This window comes from Tenrec ecaudatus, chromosome 4 (assembly GCF_050624435.1).
Source record: "Tenrec ecaudatus isolate mTenEca1 chromosome 4, mTenEca1.hap1, whole genome shotgun sequence".
NCBI classification, from domain to species: domain Eukaryota; kingdom Metazoa; phylum Chordata; class Mammalia; order Afrosoricida; family Tenrecidae; genus Tenrec; species Tenrec ecaudatus.
Genome location: NC_134533.1, coordinates 153733989 through 153740628, shown reverse-complemented (window position 1 = coordinate 153740628; position 6640 = coordinate 153733989).

Sequence of the window (6640 nt, the reverse complement as noted above, 5' to 3'; positions counted from 1 at the left end):
GGTGGTGTAGGACCAGGTAGTGTATCTTTCTGTTGGACATGAAGTCCTTATGCATTTAGCACCAACCAGCAGATATCTAACAACAATAGGAAGTGTGCAGAAAAGTGCTTACATTAAATAACTTACCAATAATAGCCAATCTGAAGAATTTACAATCAGAATATTCTTTACCTTTCACTGATAAGTGCAGAATATTATTCTATCCTCACCAAACTGCTAGCCCATGGATTCTTGGTATCCTTATATTGGAAGTTGATAATTCTTTATTAGAATGCTTGTCTGCTTTCAGTGAGTTCTTCTGCTTCATTGTAAGCGGAGTCAGAGGTGGGTTCCCCCACTTCTAAGACAATGCCTACGTCCATTCATTATTAAGGGTTACTAAAATATCTACATTTTATTTTTTGCTTAAGTCAAATACATGTATGAAGATATATATTCCCTCTCTTATTTGGTTACTCTGTGGAATAGTTTACAGAAAAGGCTAGGTAAATGTAAGAGTCTTTTTCCAATTTTTGAAATAGCAAGTTCACCAGTGTGTTCCAACATTATTAACTTAAAAAATTATTTCCCCCAGAAAGTTCCTGGAGGTTGGATTGATTAAAGGGTGCACCAAAAGGGAACTTGAAAGGTGACACAGGGCTACGAAGGTAGCCAAAGGAGGCACAACTAAGTCACGTGGTGCTATTTGAGAGTAATTACACAGGACATTGGTACAAAGTACACTCTATAAAATGGCTCCACCCAACACTAATTCCACATTAACCACAGAGGACTATAACCTCAGGGACTATTACTTCCCCAGTTCACTGGAGTGCTGCACTGGTTTTCACAGTACGTATATCTCACAGGGGACACATGAGCAAAGATATACAAACACTGGCCTCTTGAATTCACTGGAATAAACAAATATCAGAGGATTTCGGTGGGTCACTGATCCATCCTGCTGGTTTCAATCTAGTTCTTATTCTGCTTAGATCTGCGTGTGCTACTTAATCTCACTTCTCTTCTGGGAAAAAGAAATAGAGATTTCTAGAAGAGAGCATGAAATTAGGACAAACTCCAGTAGATTCCTTCTGATAGACATGTTCTAGATTCCCCCATCCTGAGTCAGCACTTCAGCCGGTGAATATTGTCAAAGAGAAAAAACAAAAACACATATAATAGTCTGGTTGAAATGAAAAGCTTTTGTTGAGCGGCAAGGCAATTTACGTAGTAGCAATCAGAAGAGTAATTGGATTCTGAACCTAGTGGCAGAGGGAGGAGATTGTTCAGGGAGTTTTTATCAGAAAATACAAAGAACTTCCATAAAAATTCAGTGATTGGTTGACAGGTAATGGTCAAAAAATTTGGCAAGGAACATCTGATGGAATACACGTGAGAGAGGTCTATTGATAAATTCTGTTTTGATCCAGCATTATCTAAAAAAAAGAGAGTAGACACTAAGCTTAAAACTTTTTACTGCCTTTACTAACTTCTGTGGATGTATTCGCAGAGCGCATAGGATGGTGTGGTAATTACATAATCTGGTGTCAATTTGGGATTTGAGAGGATTAAGAGTGAAGGAGTGGAATCTAGTCTGTCAGTTGGGTCATAGCCAATGAGGCCTCTGTGTGGGCATGGCCTTCCCCTGAGGATTCGGAGAATCCCGGGAATTCCTTCCTGGAGGTGGGAGACACTCTCTCACTCACTTCCTGAGAGACCCTCTCCTGAGAAAAAACGTGGCACTATACTAATAGACCCCATGCTCTAGAAACTGAAGGAGGCGTGTGAAGACCCCTGCCAGCACTGAGATGTTTCTATGGTCATTGGATCCAGACTTTTGACTCACAGACCCATGATCTTCCTGCACTTGGCATCATTGCATGTGCTTCATGAGTCTGAAGAGGACTTTATAGATTGGGATCAGACATATGGACTAATATCAGACTTATGGACTAGATCTGGACTGGGCTGGAATGTTTTCTCAATATTCAATTGCTCTTGTATATAAAGCTTTTTCTTGTACACATATGAATGTCCACTAATTTGTTTCTCTAGTCTACCCACACTAACACAGATGGATCATTTAGTACTGTATTTTCATTAAGTCTAACTTGGGAGAAAAATATATAAGCTAAGTGACTTAGTATTCTGTTATGGTACGGCTGACTCTGACTCAATATGAGAGAAGCAACTTTGAGAAAACACAGAACCCAGATTCTAAGGAGGAGCCCTTAGAAAGATGTTTGCTTTCAGAACATAAATCTGGTCTGAAAGAATGCAGGGGCAGCTTAAGTCCTTACATGCCGACCCTGTGATTGAAGTTACATTCCTAGACGGGAAGGCTTTTAGACTGAGAAAGATGGTAACAAGACAAACGTGCCAGCATCGAAAGGATTATAAAAGCCCCAAGTGCATGAGAAGGACAAGGCAGTCTTAGAGATTTTAGGACCTTCCAGATCTGTTAATAAATGCAGGCTCTCTCTCACCCTGCCTGTGTGACTCGACTGCAGCAGTTGCTGGCCAGAGAACAGGTCCGGTTACACCCGGAGCTTCAATCAGATTTTAGCGATTGACCTTTAGGTAATAGTTACAAAATTGGATGCCTCTGCCCTGGAAACAAGCATTAGATTCTCCTTTTATTTGACTACAATGATGTACATAACTGTAAGATTTATCTTGAGTAAGCATTTGTTCTGGGCATAGTCCTAAGCAGGGTGTATTCTTAAGCAAGCAAATTCTTAAGCAAACAAAATCACATTCTCCTCTACAATTGCATACCAGGTAATTTTCTCAAGGTACAGTGGAGAGTTAACAGAAATGATAGAATATATTTTCCATGGAGTTTGGGCTTCAAAGGTTACCATAGCCACCATTTCCTGTCTGGGGTCCTAAATTAATTTGGAGTGCTCGTAGTCAAGGTGAATTGGTGTCCTTTTGGATGCAAATGAAGTTTTAAATTTGCTTTATTCCAGGTGATTAAACAGAACTTACTCACCATATCGGTGATTGTACTGATCTGTTATATGGGAGACAACACAGTCTGCATACCAGAACTCTATTGGGCTACAGCATTGTTTACTGTAGTTTACTGTCTTAAGCCTCGATCCATCTGGATTTTATATTAATTGCTTTTCTTATAAAAACCACTGCCATTGGGTCAATTCTAATCAGGTTTGTTGTTAGGTGTCATCTGCTTGGTCCCGGTCCATAGCGACCTTATGTACAACAGACAAAACACTGCCTGGTCCTGCGCCATCTTCACAATTGGTCCAATGTTTGAGCTCATTGTTTCAATCCATCTCCTGAGTGTCTTCCTCTTTTTCACTTCCCCTCCCCTTTACCAAACATGATGTCCTTCTCCAGACACTGGTCTCCCTTGACAACACGGCGACAGTATGTAAGATGAAGTCTCATCATCCTTGCCTCTAAGGAATGGAGCACTTCAGCTCAGTTTCTTCAGTTCAGACTGCCCCTGTGTAGGGTTTCCCAGGCTGTACATCTTCATGGGAACTGCAGACCTTGTGTTAAGGAGCCAAAGGCTGACCCAACAGCTTCACTAAGCTCCACCTGGATTTTATGTCTGGTCAATTCTGACTCATAGTGATCTGGTAAGACAGGGTAGAACTAACTGGCCCTCTGGGTTTCTGAGCTTGTACATCTTCATAGCAGGTGAAAGCCTTTTCTTTCTCTAGCACAGCAGTTGCTGGGTTTGAACAACGGACTTTGCAGCTACCCGAGCCCAAACAGCCACATTTCCAGAACAGATCCGACACACTGACCACGAACGAGAGACCTGGTGAGCTGTGGGAGGACAGCAAGGCCATCATTCCTGAAGGAAGCAAAGGCCGTTCCAAAGAGGAGAGAAAGGAACACCAAAGTGGATTCCAGAAGAGACTCTCGGTCTTGCTGTCTGTCACAGAGGAGGCGAAGGCAAATGGAAGACATGATGCAGTCAAAGAGGTGAACAGGAAATTTCAAAGACCGCTCAGGAAAGAATTACTGAAACCCAAATGAAGGCTGCGCATGATAGTGGGACAAGAAGAAAGTAAAAGGAAATAGATGAAGAAACTAGGAGGCAAAGGGAATTTATAGAGATCTAAATACAGGCATATAAATATATTTATCTGTAACAATGGGGACATAGATCTATATGCATATAGTTATAGGTTTAGTATTGAGGCAGGTGGAAATTGGGCCACTACTGAAGAACTCCCTCAATACAAGAAGACTTTTTCTATTAAACTGGCATTCCACGATGTTCACCTTCCTGACATGATTGCTGAAGACAAATGTGTGCATAACAATGTAGTGAAGAAAGCTGATGGTGCCTGTCTATCAAAAGATTTAGCGTCTGGGGTCTTAAAGGTTTGAAGGTAAACAAGCGGCCATCTAGCTCAGAAGCAACAAAGCCCACATGGAAGAAGCACACCAGCCTGTGTGATCACGAGGTGTCGAAGCAATTAGGTATCAGGCATCAAAGAATAAAAGTGATGTCATTGTGAATGAGAGGGAGTGTGGAGTGGAGACCCAAAGCCTATCTGTAGGCAACTGGATATCCCCTTACAGAAGGGACTCAGGGAGGAGACAAGTCAGTCAGGGTGCAGTATAGCAACGATAAAACATACAACTTTCCTCTAGTTGTTAAATGTTTCCTCTCCCCCTATTACCATAATCCCAATTCTACTTTACAAATCTGGCTAGACAAGAGTATGTATACCTCCCAATAAAATGATTTTTAAAAATCTGTAACCCTAACCCCAACCCTAACTCTAAGAACCCTAACCCTAACTCTAAGAACCCTAACCCTGACCCTTACCTTAACACCCCTAAACCTATATCTAACCCTAAAACTAACAACCCTGTCCTAACTCTAACAAACATATTCTTGACCATAATTCTTTTTTTCTCTTTCCTTTTCTTTATTCAAACATATGTTTTCTTATTGTTCTAACTAGGACATGGATGGTTTGCCTAATTATGTGGATTTTAGCCGTAATTCTTATCATAAACCTAACAACCTGAAACATAACCCTAATCCTAACCCTAGCTCTTACCCTATCCCTGACCATAATAACCCTAACAACCCTAACACTAAAAGCACCACCCTAACCCTAATCCTAAGCCTAACCCTAACAATCCTAACACTAACCCTAACCCTAACAACCGTAAACTTAAGCCTAACCTATTCCTAACCCTAACAACAACAACAAAAAGAGTATGTATATTGGTAGATATGAGATGGAAACACAGGGAATCCAGGACAGATAAACACCTCAGGACCAACAATGAGAGTAGCCATACCAAGAGGGGAAGGGGAAGGTGGGGGAGAAAGGGGGAACCAATCACAATGATCTACAAATAACCCCCTCCCTGGGGGATGGACAATAGAAAAGGGGGTGAAGAGGGTCATCAGACAGTGTAAAACATGGGAAAATTATAAATTATCAAGGGTTCATGAGGGAGGGTGGGGAAGGGAGAGGAAAAATGAGGAGTTGATATCAATTGATCAAGTAGAAAGAAAATGCACAAATGTGCTTGACACAAGGGATGTATGTATGGATTGTGATAAGAGTTGTATGAGGCCCGATAAAATGATTTATCAAAAAAAAAAAGGTGAAGGTGTCCGGTGGTCCCCTCAAGGGCATCCTGGGCTACACTGAGGACCAGGTGGTCTCCTGTGACTTCAACAGTGACACCCACTCTTCCACCTTTGATGCTGGGGCTGCCATTGCCCTCAACGACCACTCTGTCTAGCTCATTTCCTGGTATGACGATGGATTTGGCTACAGCAACAGGGTGGTGGACCTCATGGCCCACATGGCCTCCAAGGAGCGAGAGTCCCCTGGACCAGCAGCCCAGCAAGAGCACTAGAGGAAGAGAGGCCCTCAGCTGCTGGGGAGTCTTTGCCCCCAACTCAATCCCCCAACACACTGACAATGTTCCATCCAGATCCCCTGAAGGAAGGGGAGGGGCTTAGAGAGCCCGACCTTGTCATGAACCATCGATAAAGTACACTGCACCCAGAAAAAAAGGAAGCATAAGTTCTTACAACTAAATGACATCAAGATAAATGGGGAAACTACTTGGATTCACCACCAATGCTCATGGAATCAGCAGCCAAGATATCAAATGACGCATTTCATTGGATAAATCTGCTTCTTCAGATTGCTTTGCAGGTTTGAAAAGCAAGGACGTTACTTTGAGGGCTCAGTGCACCTGACCCCAGCCATGGTGCTCTCGATTGCCTCATGTGCATGCTAAAGCTGGACATTGAGTAATGAAGACTGAAGAAGAATTGATGTATTTGAACTCTGGTGCTAGGGGAAAATATTAAAACTATCAGCTATTGCCACAAGAATCCATAAATCTGTCTTAGAAGTACAGCCAAGATGTTCCTTGGACGTAAGGATATGAAGACTTGATCTCATGCACGATAGGCACGCTATCAGGAGAGTCCAATCATTAGAAAAAGAAATAATGCTTGGTAGAGGAGAGAGGAAGCGAAGAACAAGAGCCTGGACAGGTGGTTTGCCATGGTGGCTGCACTGATGGCTTGAAGATGACAGAGATTGCGAGCGTGGCCTGATCGAACAGTGTTTTCTTCTGTTGTAGGCAAGGTTGATGAGTTGGAACTCACCTAACAACAACCACAACCACC